The sequence below is a fragment of the Octopus bimaculoides genome, chromosome 4, assembly GCF_001194135.2.
Source record: "Octopus bimaculoides isolate UCB-OBI-ISO-001 chromosome 4, ASM119413v2, whole genome shotgun sequence".
Taxonomy (NCBI): domain Eukaryota; kingdom Metazoa; phylum Mollusca; class Cephalopoda; order Octopoda; family Octopodidae; genus Octopus; species Octopus bimaculoides.
This window is the reverse complement of record NC_068984.1, coordinates 87,257,897-87,274,612: the sequence shown is the minus strand read 5'-3', so window position 1 is coordinate 87,274,612 and position 16,716 is coordinate 87,257,897. Positions and strand designations below refer to the sequence as shown.

At 35.4% G+C, this 16,716-nt stretch overlaps 2 protein-coding genes across 5 annotated transcripts in view; one reads left to right on the top strand and one right to left on the bottom strand.

Moving 5' to 3' along the window:
* The window catches only part of LOC106870222 (EEF1A lysine methyltransferase 1), a 318,548-nt gene that overhangs the window by 73,218 nt on the left and 228,614 nt on the right, over positions 1–16,716 (top strand). The window lies entirely within an intron of this gene.
* LOC106870223 (monocarboxylate transporter 12) overlaps positions 1–16,716 on the bottom strand; it is a 104,060-nt gene that overhangs the window by 46,892 nt on the left and 40,452 nt on the right. For 2 of the 4 annotated variants that reach the window (XM_052967205.1, XM_052967207.1), the window contains exon 2: positions 14,140–14,238. The exons of 1 other annotated variant lie outside the window; for it this stretch is intronic. The gene's annotated coding sequence lies outside the window, so the exon portion shown is untranslated. Of the gene's footprint in view, positions 1–14,139; positions 14,239–14,562; positions 14,846–16,716 lie in introns of those variants that run through there. One more of the 4 variants, XM_052967206.1, reaches the window with a different exon arrangement.

Here is a 16,716-nt window from a genome sequence, read left to right as displayed (position 1 = left end):
ATATACATACATATATATATATTGTATTTCATACCCAAACTATTGTATTCAATATATTTGATATAATTAATGTGCCTAATTTGTTTATCTGCATAACAGCCTCTCTCTCTCCCTCCCTCCTTTCTCTCTCTCTCTCTCTCTCTGTATGTGTGTGTGTGTGTGTGTGTGTGTGTAAGTATATATGGTATAGAAATAGATAGATAAAGTAATTAAGGTAGTCAGAAAATGTAACAGAATAATTCAGTTTAAATAAGTCATAAGCAGCACGACAGAAACAATTATCCCTGCATGTGAATCACGATCAGGACTGACAGATGAGCAAAAAAAAAGACTGGTTCTATGCGACTCACTTGCAGACTACCCCAGTGACAATGACAGTTCCTCGATAACAAATCTGTGACTTCACTAGACATACTGCACAACATGACAATGGCTTTTCCGGCGTACATGGTAATTACGCGTGAAGAACCAGGAATGAAGATGAATTCTATAAAGCAAGGAACTTATTAATCTTGAAAACTAACATCAGAAAACCTCCCATTCGGTGAGCATGCCAGCCAGATAGGCTTCGTATTCACCACAAATAGGCAACTAGTACTATTCAACGAGAAGGTATAACTCATTGTAGACTAATGTTTAATGACATAAGAATAAGAGTTTGAGGCTCAGAGACGTAAGAGATAAAGACGCTGAATTAAGGAAGCTGAAATATCCTTTGGCCAGATGTAGGTTAAAAGAAGTACTACCTGGCGCGTGGATGGAGCAAAGTTTTAGTCAGATGGAAGATGAAATGTATGGTAACATGGAGATGAAATGCAAAAGTAGATAGAAATAGATGCAAAAGTAAAAATTGGCCTGCAAAGATTGGAAGAAGGGTACAGGGAACAATGCAAAAAAGCTAGAAAGGAAGCAAGACATTAGTTATACATCGCAATGAGTAACGGAAAGGAAGAAAGATGCCAACATTCTGCGACGAGGGTATAAAAGGTATGAAGTGTTCCGGATTACAAAGCAGTGTGTCACTGCGAATCAAGACTTTGAGAAAAGTGTGTACGGGATAATAGCAAAATACTTGATTTCATTGTCGTTGAGGAATGGAAATGTGACTTCGAGAGGAAATGCGTAAGAAAGGGGTCCTGCAAAAAGTGGACCCAAAATAGGAACCAGTTATTGAAGTATTTATACAGTTGAAAAGCAAGTAAGAGCATGAAGGCAATAAAAGTAGCCTTTAGTAATCATTAACAACAATTACTAAAATGCTGAAAATATCTAGTGAAGTGGGACATGAATGAATCATTGTTGCATCAAAGTAGATCCTCAGCCTTTTTGCACACCATTTTTCTGTTTCAGTCAAATTTTCTTGCGCTACCATCAGAAAGTAGTTTGTGCAAGTGAGTTTAAAATTCCAGTGGTTGGAGTGTAAAATGTAGAGAATAAAATTCATTTTATCTTTAGCTCGGCAAAATATCTACATTAATCATGCAACTGAAGAGACTCTCCTTGAAAATAAGAAATAAAGACAATAGACCTACGAAAACCTGTTTAAAATATAAACAAATAATAAGGTTGTGCACGTTTACATACATATAAACGAGAAGAATGAGATAACAGCAAATAACTGTTCATATTTACATCCACTTGGTCCTCAAGAGAGTCGATAATTAGAAATATATATTGTAAAAAAATGTCTTCACAAATAACCACTTCAAAGATTTAGAGTTTCTTTAAACTTATCTCAATCTCATCGAAAATGTCCAATAATTTAGCATTTTCCATTCCCTGAAAATCATAATACACAATTGTGGTATCATATTGTCCGAGTAAGTTTAAGTTTACAAGCTGAATAAAATATCGATATTCCTAAACTAACACGGTTATGTATCAAAATCTATAACATCCCCCAGTTTAGTATTGTGGTGGGACAAAAGCTGCCGACCTGTCATAGACTTGCACTTGCAGCGTAGTTTATCTTTGTTAACTGTCTCTCAGTCAGCTAAATTTCTCCGTGTGGTTTCGATCACTATAGACAGATGTATGTGTGCGTGTGTGTGTGTTCGGCGGACATCTTTTAGATTCCGTTTATCAAATCCACTCACAAGGCTTTGATCGACTAAGAGCTATAGTAGAAGTCACTCGCCCAAGTTGCCACGGATTGGAAATGAGCCCGGGACGATGTTGTTGGGAAGCAAACATATTATACAGACACACCTGCGTCCCTATACATATATATGTGTGTATGTGCCTCTGATTGTGCGCCTGTATATATATATATATATATATATATATACCTTCACACACACGGTATACGTTCACACACTTAGTATACTGTCCTATAGAAGTGTGACGCAGTGAATATAAGAGCCACTTATTTGTGCATTTATCACTGCAATTAGTTTGTTCGTTATATATATATATTTTTTATTTTGGTTTCTATTATCTTTCTTAAATTTGATAAAGTCTTTTTTCTAAAAAAAGAAAAAACGAAAACAAAAACAGGACTAAAATCAGATTATACTATCAAGCCCTTGAAAATGTTAGAGATAAATATATTATAAACATCGATTATAATCTCCAAGATTTATTCGTGATGAATGTAAAACAAAAAATAGATAACAATGCAGGAATAAACAAATACTTCAGACAGATAAAACCATCTTTCCACATAGATATAAAAAGTTAGTGGTAAAATCTTTACTCTGAAGAGCATTTAGATTCTCCTCCACAAATGAAGCAGTAGATAATGACATGGCAGAATAAAGGAGATACTAACACACCTGAAAATATAACAATTATTAAGATATTAAAAATTATGAAAAATACACTAGCCATACATAAAGTGTATTATATAAACCAGAAGCATTATACATAGAAAAAAAATGATAAATTCATCAAAATATTTTAAAAGCAAAACGCAGAAAACAAAATGCATTTTGATAAACGATAACGTAATTCTAATATTAAAGGAACTCTAAAATTAAAATCCTTCTTACAATAAAAAAACCACAGGTATGTAAAACTATGAAAAAGTCGATCAATGTAATTTATGAATACGATAGCAAATGCGAATGTTGTAAATTTCACAACTCCGACTGTTATATTGGCCATACATGTACGAAGCCCTGCTGCCGACTCACCATGTACTTACAACAATGAGATATAAGAAAAAAAAAACATTAGCAGACTTCACGCTTGTACTCTACAGAATTCTACACGAAAGTAGATAATTAAAAGTTGAAGCAATACTCATAACGCAGTTCAATACTAAAATAAACACACTGGAAACATACACTACTCACAAATTAAACCGCTCACTGATGATATATAAATCTAACGATCAAAATTTAAATTCCTATGATAACACCTATACCCCACCTCTCTCTCTCTCTCTCTCTCTCTCTCTCTCTCTCTCTCTCTCCCCTTGCGTCCGTGCAGTTGATAACTTTATAAAAATATTTCCATTAAACCACAAGATATTAGGTAGAAAATACTGGATGATTGTGTGATAAATATGAAGATATTGGAAAGCCAACTATCGGAAAAAATTAAATTTTTATCGAGATCCAAGTCAAATCAGATAAAAAGGTTTACTTAGAAAATATAAAAAAAGCAGAGGTGGAAAAGATGCACCACACTGGACAAGAAATATACAACATGTGGGTGTTATGTTAATTAGTTTTTGAAACCAAATGAGACATTAACTATATCTAATATCACTTAGGATGATGTAGAGATATTATTGAGTCATATTTTGATAGCGATCTAAAAAGAGCTTTATGATGTAAAGAATAGTTACATTTTTCGGTACATATACGGTCTTATAAGGAATATAGAACATCGACCCGAATTTTATGAAGCTTACTCAAATATATCACGAGACGTTTGAATGTCATCAGATGACGGAGATGTAAAAATATGATACCACAAGACATTGAGCAACAAATTATTTAATATTTCAACCTTGCCTTTCATCTTTTTAGGGTCGATAAAATAAGTACCAATTGAATACTGGGGTTCGATGTAATTGACTTTCCTCCTCCCCCGAAATTGCTGGCCTTTTACTAAAATTTGAAATCAATATTTCAAAATTATAAAGTTGTAATTCTATATATGAAAATTTAATATCAGAATGTTAGAGGATCTCTGGAGTAACGTTACTCGACAGATTGCGTAGCTCGGAGATCAGAGAGTCTCCCCAAGTCTAGCCACTATTTCTCTGTACTGAGAGGTCACAGCTCCAGTACTACAGACATGTGATTAGAATATCGCAGAAAAGAATCGCAAGACAGATTCAAGTGGAGCCAACCGGCAAGAGACTTAAGTGTATACCAAGAACGTGATGGCTAGATAAAATCCATAGGCTCTGTTGGTCACGCTTGGATGACGGTTGCTTTTGATAGAACCTTAAGGAAGCGGTACCTGAGGGCGCTACCCCCCACATCCTTTCCAGGAATAGCAGGTGGAGAAGATGGATAGAATGCTATAATGTAATAAGATATGGATGCATTGTAATCGTTGATCTTACTGAAAATATCCACGTTATGTAAATATATATCTTATTAATGCAGTAGAACTTCGCAGTACGATTGCATCAGTGTACGAGTAATTTGCTGTACGAGCCGAGGCTTGTGCGAATTTTTGTCTTGAAGTACGAGTGGAAATCTGCAGTCAGCGCTGAGCTCGCACACGCTGTCCCAACAAGAACAGCCTCCACTCGCTCAGTTTACGTGTTTAATTTTGTGCGTTTTTTTTTTGCTATTATTTTATAACAATTAGTTGTGTTAGCTACGGTTCCTAAGAATGTTAGTGCAAAGGACAGTGCTGAGAAAAAAAGCTAATTATGATAGAATTGGAGAAGGAAGTCATTGATAAACATGAGAGAGGAGTGCGTGTAGTGGACATAGCACGTCAATACCACCGAAGCACGTCAATGATTTGCACCATCCTGATGAAAAAGGACGAGATCAAGGCTGTTACAACAGCAAAAGTTCTCTAAGCAATGCACATCTGTTCATGAAGAAATGGAAACATTGCTTCTCCTGTGGATCAACGAGAAGCAACTCGCAGGGGATGAGATTATGGAGACCATCATCTGTAAGAAAGCACGAGTGCTGTATAGAGATTTCCTAAAGCAGAACCCTGGAACATCGACGGAAGATACATCAGCAGATGCATTTAAGGCCAGTCACAGTTGGTTCGATAATTTCAAGAAGAGGACTGGTGTTCATAGCATCGTCAGGTTTGGAGAAGCAGCGAGTTCTGATACGAAGGCAGCTGAGGATTTTGTGCATGAATTCAGTCAGCTCATCGCAACCGAAGGGTGCATCGCACAACAGGTATTCAACTGTGATGAAACTGGCCTTTTTTGGAAAAAAAAAGTGCCCAGAAGAACTTACATAACTGCAGAGGAGAAGGAAATGCCAGTCCACGAGCATTCAAGTCGCGCAAAATCCTGAAGGCTATGTGGATGGCAAAAGTTAAAGCCTGGGTCACCAGGCCATTCTTCTCCGAGTGGATCAACGTTATCTTCGGACCAGCAATGAAAAAGTACCTTCTGGAGAATGATCTTCCTCTCAAATGCACATCGACAATGCTCCTGATAACCTTCCTAACTTCGAAGATGATATCCTAGACGAATTGAAATTCATAAAAGTTTTGTACCTTGAAATTCATAAAAGTTTTGCAACACCACTCCTATCTTGCAGCCCATGGACCAACAAGTGATTTCTAATTTTTAAAAATTGTACACCAAACACCTGTTTCGTCGGTGCTTTGAAGTCACCGAAAATACAAATGTAACCCTTCGTGAGTTTTGGAAGAAGCATTACAACATTGTTAACTGCCTGAAAATCATCGATATGACCTGGTAGGGTGTAACGAGGGGAACGCTGAATTCTGCATGGAGGAAACTGTGGCCTGACTGCGTATCCGGAAGAGACTTCGAGGAGTTTGAGTCTGAGACACCTGTAGTCGAGGAGATAGTGTCTCTTGGTAAGTCCATGGGCCTCGAGGTTGACGATGGGGACATTAACGATTTCGTCGAGGAACACTAGGAACACTCAGAGAAGCTGAGACAGATGACCTCCTGCAGCTTCAGGAGCAGCAGCATTCGGATGCAGTAGAAGCGATTGATTCCCCGGAGGAAGACAGTTTAACGAAGAAGGCTATCTCTACAAGTGACATAAAGGCAATGTTGGCAAAGTGGCAGTATGCTTCTGAATTTGTAGAAAAAATATCATCCTGAAAAAGTATCTGCAGGTCGTGCAGCTGCTTTATTTAATAACACTACTCTGGCGCATTTTCATAACATTTTGAAAGGCAGGAAAAATCAGACTTCTCTTGATATGTTTTTAATGAAACGACCTGTAAATGTGAAAAGTAAAGAAGGTGGGTCAAAAAGACGTAAATTAAACGAAGTGGGAGAGAAAACGCCAGGACATGTTCTTCCTGAAGTCTTGATGGAAGGAGAATCTCCTTCTAAACAATAATCCAACTCATCCCCGCTCCATCGTCTTCCTCGCGCACAATTCGTCCCATCTTTAAGGTAACTAAACTAATAAAACCAGTTTACATATTTCTTTTGCATTATATTTTATTATGCTTTTATAATTGTCATTTTCCTTGTAACTGCATCTTTTCTGTTTTAAAACCGATAAAAAATTATTTTGGGGTGTCTTTTGTTTTGGTGGTGGGGCTGGAACGAATTAATCATATTTTAATTAATTTTAATTGGGAAAATTAATTTGTAAAACGAATAAATCGTAAAACGAGCTCGGTCATGGAACGAATTAAACTCGTACTGCGAGGTATCACTGTATGTTGATTGACACAATCTTTAAAATGATAAAGACAGTTTTAAAATCACATAAAATTTTCCAAGATGTGTATGTTTTATAACCCAATTCCATACGACCTGTTTTATATCCTAATGTCATCATATCACAATTTATTTCTTAGTAAGATGCCAGAGGATAATTGCAAGTTTTAGATTCTTATTATTTACCATTTTATCGAAATATATCTAAGTTCTTTTTTATTCGAGTGGCACATATTTACATTATCCAATATTAACCAACATTAGCACTTTCTCACTCTAACAATTGAATGCATGAGATTCAACTTTTACAATCAGTTTCTGTGTCCACTTTTTGTGGAGTAAAATCAATTATACTTTCGGGATTAAAAATCGAAAGTAAAATACAAAGTTTTCAACTAGTATAATCACACCTTGTATAACATTAATTGGCTATGGTACCACCGCCTCTGCGCAAAGAACAAATAGTCATTTATTAAAATGCAATGCTACCAGCAAAACTTTAAAATAGACTGAAGTTGCTGTACATATAGGAACCCGTATAGTAATATTTTTTAGCCTTGCAGCAATGTTTTTTCTACTCTCAGACAAGACCACTAATCTTAATATCTATATTTTATTTCCTTTATTTTATTGCTATCGGATTGACGAAGTGAAGGATCAGAAATGGCAGAGTTACGAGATTTATGTCTTTGCAGTGTCTCCATACATTCCATTTATCCTTTTTCGTTCGTTGCTCAAATCCCGCCGATCTCTATTTTGAATTGCAGACTTCTGGAATCGGTAAAAGAAGAAAAAAAGGTACCATTGAAATAATTCTATCTACTATATACACAAGCCCTGAAATCTAGTTGGATGGGGTTAATCGATTACATCGGCTCCAGTGCTTCATTGGTACTATTTTATCGACCACAAAAGGATGAAAGGCAAAGTTGACCTTGGAAGAAAACCAATGAAATAATAAAGTTTATTTAATCGACAATATCTTACAAAAAAAAAAAAACATTTGGCGTTGGGACAAATTTAGAAAAGAAATTTAATAAGAATACTAGAAAAACTCATGAAGTAATTCGAGTAAATTACTTTTTCACAAAAATTCATTTTTTCTTTATAGCTTTTCACTTTTACTTTAGAAACCCTAAAGGTCAAACAGGGATTTTCGTCTAAAAAGAGGAAAAAAGACACGTCACACGCGAAAACGGAATTCAGAGATAGATACTATTTATCAACAACAAACTTTTTTTTCTAAAACAAGGCGTTGCTGATATGGCCCCTGGTCAGCTCTGATCGAACAGATAGAGTTATGATCAAACGCATTCTATTTGTAACTAATTTATTTCTTCCTCAAGTATTGTGAATCCAGAATCAACGCGTCTTTTCCAAAGAAGTTAGAGGATGAATGGAGATGTGACTACTGTCTCCAGTAGGTCGAAACACTATGTAAAGGCTTCTTGTTTGGCACGAAATTTGTTTGAAATTAGTTTTATAGTGCAGTTTCAAATCCTAATAATTAGCAGCATTTTAACTACAGTCATTTTTTTGTTTCTCTTAACTTTAATTAGATTTAAATACTGTAAATATTAGGCAATTAGTTTTAAGAATAAACAAAGATTTATTTATTCTGTCAAACAAAATCTAACTAAATTCGATAGTCTCATGTAACATGGACCAAAATTATAGTTTAAGGTTAATGCATGAAAATAAAAAATAGGCATATTATTTGTTTTGATAGACAACTGAAATAAACCCTAGGTCACAAATAGAAAGGTTATTGTGATTCTGAAGCAATTTATATTCACGTGGGTCATATTAAGTCTTTAATGTTATCAGATTACAGCGAAGACACAAGCTAATTAGAGTACTTTATCTACAGTGCAAACTTCAAACACTGTCTTGCTCATTAAAATGATGTCAGCATTGGAAGAAGAAAATCACCACCCTAATGTACAGTTTGAACTATATAGATATGGTTGTATTGTTAAGAAGTTCGCTTCGTAACTACTCAAATCCGGGATCGATCCTCCTGCGTGGCACCTTGAATAGTGTCTCCTACTATAGATTTGAGTTGACCAACAGAATGGGTGAGAAATTTGGTAAACGAAAACAGTTCTAGTACTGCTGACATTGGCAGAGGACGTGCGATGTTTGACAATTAAGCCTTTGTTCCTGAAGTTGCTCAATAGACGGGAGACTTTGTGTTGGAGTAATCTAAAGATAGAAAAGTGGCAGTAGCCGAGTGGCTGGTGTGTGGGTTGAAATAACGGGTAACGAGTTTAAATAGATAAGGATTATGTATGTGCATCGAGCAAGTGCTCTTGAAAGCGATATGCCAAGAGTTGGCCAGTTTCACTTAAGTACAACTCACGACAAAGTTGTCTTTTAATGCAGTTAAATGGACTACAGTGGCTGTCATCTTGAAAGTGGACTTATGGCCATATAAAGTTATAATTTGCAGCGGGAGTCTGCGGATATTACAGGTTAGGTATGAAGGAACACTGGGATGAAGGAACATCTAGGGATGAAAGAACACTGTCCAGAATGCCATGTATGTTACAGACACATCTAAAAAAGAGGAAATGTGGGAGTGATAGCTGGTCCAGATTGGAAAAAGCATGCGTTGGAGAAGTTGAATGACAAGGCGAGTTGGAAGAGGTTATTGTGTTAAGTGGCTTCAAGACAGAATAACAGAGATGGGTTTGGTACCGGGTGGTATCAATGACAGGTTAAGAATAAAAAAAAAAATTGAAGCTTTTAGGTGTAAGTCAAACTCTCGGTTAAAGTGGCAACTGTTGGTACAAGTGGGTGGGATGAGAAGGATTTGGGTTAGAGGAAGGAGTTGATGAGTTTGTAAAAAAATGACGGTAATGAAAAGTTGAGGGCTGTCACTGGAAACGGAGATATCCAAGAAGTTGATAAAGATGCCAACGATGGTGAATGACGCGCGCACACACACATACACACACACATACACATGTACACACGCACGCACACTCACACACACGTACACACACTCAGACTTTACTGTTTACCATTTCTCCTCACAATTCACTTCCACCAGCCGTTTCTCAAAACATATATATCTACCTCCCTACTTCCTTCCATTATTATCATGACTCCTGTGAAAGAATATATGGAATTTTCTGTTTTCTTCCGCAATAAACACTCTGAGCCTCAAACACCGGTAATTTCCTCTTTCCTCGCGTCAATGCCATTTAGATTACATTCATTTATATTTTATTGCTACCACGATTCCTTCCGTATGCTTGTTGCTACCGAAGATGCATACTCTACTTCGATTCGGGATTTCATCTTATTTTCTATAATAAATTAGTTCTACAATATTTCAGGTAGGGAGCTTAAAGCGAACATATTTATTTTTATCACGTTAGGTGGAAATAATTAAGCATTTTGGAATTCATTTTAAACCACAATATCTGTTTTATTTTCTTTCTTATTAATCTATATTTCCCTCAATTTTCTGAAATCGAAAATTGTTTTGATATGAATTTAAATTCAATAACCGAAGAATTTTAATAATTTTCTAATCTCCTCTTTTAAATTGCCTTCAATGATCATGAACAATGTTTTTCATTGTTGATTATTAATTATTTATTATCTGTGTTTCATCGAAAGTTCCCTCGAACGTTTTATGTTGGCATCTAATCGTATGAAATTCTCCAGAGCTTCTGTTTAGAACATTCTTCATGTTTTTTTAAAGCAAATACGGACGCATAGTTGTTGCTATCGTTGTTGTTGTTGTTGTTGTTGTTGTTTAGTATCAGATCAGCTCTGATCGATCTGGAACTACATTCAGTGGCGTAGTGTGAGGTATGTGGGTTGTGTGGACCATATAGGGTGATCACTTTAGGGAAGGGTGCCAATTTCTCTATCTCTAGTCGAAGGTATGTTACGTTCAAATAATAGGGCTGCTAATTTGGCTACCACACACGGCGGCCCAAATCTATACTACACCATTCTCTAAGATTGTCTACATTTCTTCCTTTATTAGTCAGAGGGAGATCTCTGTTACGTCTCTTACAGATCGGCCATTACAAAAATTCCTTCAGTAACCTGTTGATGTGCAGTATTAAAATTAGGGAGGCTTTTCAAAAAGCAACTGGATTGTTTTAAAATCTCGAAAAATAAAATAATAATAAGCAAAGTAGTTAGTTAGAAAATCTCTATAAGAGATGAAAGTAATAACTATATCGAAAAGTAATGTTTATCGCCGCTTCAAAATGTTTGTTCCGAGGATAAGCACAAACAGCTCGAAACCGGACGGCCTGGTGGTCCCGTCGTCGCTGGAAGATGGTAAGGGTTCGCTCCCCTGCTTGCAACCAGCTGATGGTGGCGTCCTTTTGGGCTTAAAAACAGTAATAACGTCGGTTCTTATAGAACAGCCATGTTGAAGTGGTGATAAAAATAATAATTTATGCAGTAACTCAACGTATCATCCGCTGAACTTGCATAGTAATGGTTAGGTATTATCGTTTTAAGCTGAATTTATGTATTTATCCGTAATTCAGTTGCATCCACCAACAATATATAAGAAAATAACTCCGAATTAATTGAAACTAGCGGGACTTGTGAAAATTGCTTTGATGCATAACATTGTTTCATTATGAGGAAGATTTCGATTGTTCCTGATTTCGATCCATAGTTAGTACAGGTACATCGTATATCGTATTACATCCATAGGTACATCGATTTTCCAGAACCTTTGATCCCCAAAGCTTTTCTTGATTACTGATTTTTCAGAACCAGCGGTGGTCGTCAGTTTTGAGAACATACACTAAATTAAATATAAAAATTTACTTAGATAATTAAATGAAATACAGGGACCTGTATATTAATGAAAATAAGTGCGGATTATAATAGGCTCCGGACCATCGGTGTCCAGAAAGTCGGTGTTATAACTTTACTCGAACTTGTTTCATTATGTTTGTCTTTGATTTTAGTCCATAGTTAAGGTTGTTAAAGTGTGACACTTAAACATGAGTGAAAAACACAATAATGATATTACAGATTTCTTGGCTTACTATATTACGTTAGCGCTCACTTTACTATTGTGTCGATCTATGCTGAGCAATAATTTCAATGATGTATTAGGTTAATTATAATTATTTTATCATTAATTACGTAATTAATACTTAGTTGTATTTTCTAAGTAGGGTTTTGGCTTGATGTTTTTCATTGGTCACAATAGTTTGCTATAAATTTTTCCTGTAACTGATGAAAGAGAATAGAATTAACCTAAAATGATAAAGGGACATATTATCATGCTAACTACTCTCTGACGATTATATCTGGTTATGCTATCGTTGTTTAACCAAAACATTGAGAAGACCTATAATCAAAGTAATTCAAGCTATGACCACATGTTATCTTTTTTAATCTAGGACTACATGTATCCAATGTGTCATCCACTTTTTAAGCTGATGGGATGGCTTAGAGCAATGGTCCCCAACCTGATTTTGCACCTGAGCGGTTTCATGCAAGACAATTTTTCCGCGGACCGAGGGGATCAAACGCAAATCAAAACACAATAAAGTGCATAATATATAATTCAATTATTACATATATAATACATATATATTACATATGTAATACATATACAATGTAAAGACACCCAATAAAATAGGAATGAAGGGATCTATTTTAAAACGGGGGCACCAGTTTTCATTTATGTTTTATGTAGTGTTTTTGGTACCGAAAGACTTTCAAACTTCGTATACTTATCTATTTTGTGTTATAGAACAGAAAAACATTTTTGTATTCGAATTTATTTCATGTAAAAAATTGTCTTATTTCGATAATTTCTACTAATCACTGACGTCTATTCAGTTGAAAACAGTTAGCGCTGTAACGGTGTATATCGTATTAATCCCCTAACCCTAACCCTAACCCTAACCCTAACCCTAAAACTAACCCTGACTCTAGAATCCGAACTCTAAAATTGTTACACACACAGATACGCACAGCGTAATTTATTATATAAACAATATATGCGTATAAATTACGATTAAACCGGATGAAATATGTCACAGGGAATAACATTTTTATGACCGCCCAGCAGTAACTCTATTCAGCTGAATAGACGTCAGTGATTGGTTGAAATTACAGAAATACGACAACTTTAACATGGAATAACTTGCGATGTACATTTTTTTGTTAAGAAGACTAAGAGTAAAAGATGTTTTATATGACACATTCTACCAGTGTCCCAAGTTTCAAAGTGTTTCGTTAGTGTTTCGTTAAGAAAATACTGGTGCCCCCGTTTTAAAATAGATCCGAATGAAGTTGTAAAATTTATTGTTTCTGTGCGACCTGATATCAAGTGATCTACGGCTCGGTAGTGGTCCGCGCTCCGATGACTGGGGACCTCCGGATAAGAGGAGATTTAGCAGCAATTCAATTATGAGCAACTGATAAACCTTTACAAGTATAATAATTAGGGAACTGCAACTTTTGCATCGTTGATCGGTATAGCCACAGTATTTCCGCTGCCTCTTAATTATGTAATAAAGGTTTTAAATTTGGGCGCAAGGACAGAAATTTTAAGGGAAGGAGTAAGTCGAGATCATCGACCCCCGTCATCAGCTGGTACTTATTTTATCGGCCCTGAAAGGATAAAAGGCAAAGTCGACCCCAGCAGCATTTGAACTCAAAGGTAAAGCGGGAAGAAATACCGCGAAGCATTTCGCCGATGGGATAACGAACCTGCCAGCTCGCTTTTATAATGTAATAATAAAAATGTAAACATACAACCTGCTTGATATCAAAGCCCATATCTAAAATCGTTCTAAATAATTAATCTACTATCGAGTTTTACCTTCATATTGCCTTTATTAAAAATCATTAGTAAAGCTAACTCGGGATATTTTCAACCTTGTGCCAGACTAGCGGAAACTTTTTTCATGTGTTCTTATCGTTTTCTCATGAACCTGCGAGTCTCCGTTCTCGACCACTACCTAACTTCTACCAGAATGTATTCCCCTCTGAAATGTTTTCCCTGCTAATGTGTACTGCTATCTACTAATCTGAAACAAATAATGTTATAAGTTCATCAAATTCCAATCCTTCAATCTAAGGACACTTAAAAATGTCTTTTCTCCGAGGACTTACAAATACAAAATACATTAAAATGCAAAATTTTACAAATGCTTGAAATATTGAACGTAATGCTCTGAACTATTAATACATTATCTTTTTCTGCATTCTTTATTATATTAAGCAAATAATAGATTATGAAAAATATTTTCGCATGCACAAGCTAGTGTTGGCGCATGTAAACACATCTGTATTGGTTACAATAATATCAGAATTACCTGCTTTGTTAAATTGTACGAAACAGTGGAAGCAAGTACTATCCCATATGTTAATTGTGGTATCACTTCCTTCAATAGTTCGAATTCTCTGGTACGTACCTGAAATAAATAGAAATGAACAAAGTTAGACCTTACTGTTAGTAAAAAAAAAAACAAAAAAAAAAAACAAGTTATCTCAAATTAGATTATGGAAATTTAATGGAAATTATTTGAAGTTTTGAAATGATGCAGCATAAATTATGCTACAAGATACATAGAGTCTGAACACTAATTGCAAAATCAACATGACTTTTAGCAACCTAATAAAGATATTTAACGAATAGTAAAAATTAGCATTTTTAAAACCTTGTAATATTTCTTTAAGAATTTAGAAGTAAAATCTATCATATACTATTTAAAACAGATTATTATTATTATCATTACCGTTTCTATCACAGCACAAGGCTATGGATTTTAGGGGCAGTACAGGCAATTAAATCAACCCCAATATTTGACTGATACTTTATTTTACCGACACCGTAATGATGAAAAGCAGAGTTACCCCCAGTGGGATTTCAAGTGAGAATCTGAAAAGAAGTCGCTAAATACTGCCAGGCATTTTAACCGATCCTATCCCGATAGCTGCCTGCCAGGCATTTTAAACGATCCTATCCCGATAGCTGCCTGCCAGGCATTTTAAACGATCCTGTCCCGATAGCTGCCATTTCGCAATCATAGACCTAAAGAAAAATTGCGACCTGTATCAATCGAAACATTTTAAAAAAATATTTGTTATATAAAAAAGGTTTAAAGTTTCGTTTACTATTTAATGGACTTCATATTCTATTCTAAATATCAGAGGTGTCGACAATATTTTTACCAACATAGTAAATGTCAGTTCGTCATTGAATAAATATCAATTATGAATGCCTTTGGATCCTATGGAACTGTGTGTAGTTTCTTTTAAACATCAGGTAATCAGGCAGATGCTGAAGTTTAGGTATGTATAAAAACAGACCCGGCTACCGTTGCGGCATAGTTGGCAAAACATAACATTTCAACAACTCATGTTACTTTGCCTCTGACTTGTTCCCCTACCATACATTTGAATATGAACAAACCTATTCACTATAGAAGTAAGGAATTACCAAAAGTTGACATTTTATTTGTCCTTTTAGCTCTTTAATGTTAATGTCTTTTACAAATACAAATACACACACACACACACACACACACACACACACACACACACACACACACACACATGTATATGCAAACCAAGTATGTGTAACTAGTTACACGTTTATTCGACAAATACATTTGTAGTTTGATTCCTCCCAGTAGGATTGTTGGTATTTTAACTGCCGTAGCTTGGCGGCTAGTATAAATTAAAGAACAAGTACATACATACGGCGTCAATAAGATCAATCACGGCTCCAAAATGGTAGCAATATCGTAATCAATGCATCACTTACAGAAGGAATAATAAGTATAAAACTTGTTTTTTCTTTGATTTTTTAAATTAATGACAAATTTTAGATGTTACAAAATGGCTATAGTGAAAATCGAGACCTCAATAAAACGAATCTGTTGCATCAAGAGGCAAATTTGCTAAACATAAGATGACGTTTGTGGAGAACGAGTTCATTTCAGAAGATAACAAATAATTAGCTATGGAGGTGAAGATGAACAATGTACTTGCACAAAATTATCGTATCTCACTTCTTCGATCAATTGCAGTCGTTCCACAACAGTCAGTCGTTACGACAGCTAACTGAGGATTTGTCGGTAATTAGGTGGGGCCAAGAGGCCAACTAGCTGGTACACATAATATAAATAAAACTATGCTTCGTGTGAAAGTCTAGAATGTAATCAATCATCTAAATATATGAAAGGAAAGTTCCAGAAAAATTTCTATTTGTTCTCAAAATTACAACTGGAAGATAGACCACAAGAAAGGACTATTAGTTCGAAAGATAAAAAGAAAACACCCTGCATACCAGTTGTAAGTCGTGAGGCATGACTATGTTGCTTTCGTTCTGGAAAATGTCACCGACAGATATAAAGAGATGCCTAGCTGATTTTAGCGACCATTACATTATTCACCATTTTGTAAGATACGCTTTTGTGATCAATAAATTCAGTTGTTCCCCAATAGGGAAAGATATAGCCAACATATGTACATGTAAAAATAATAATCAGTTATGTGGAATTAATGTTTCTGTGAGCATATAACAATTGAGATATTGTACAGGACTGGTTAATGTGTCAGAATGATAAGACAGGACAGTTTGAATAATCCCAAAATATGTATGAATACATGAATGCATGCATGAGCGTGTATATAATTTATCATCATGTGCATGCATATATGTACATGTGTGTGCGCGCGTGTGTAAATGTGTGCGTGTGTACAAACTTCTTTCATGTCCGTGCTTGTTTATGCGAGTTTAATGTCGTATGCTTGTTGCTCCTAGTAATATATTTGTTTATATTGCTTCAGTATCTAAAATAATGATGTGGACTTCCATTAAAAATATTTCATATCATTAGTCTCATCATAATCTTCATTATCTAATTTGAGTTTTTAAATCTATT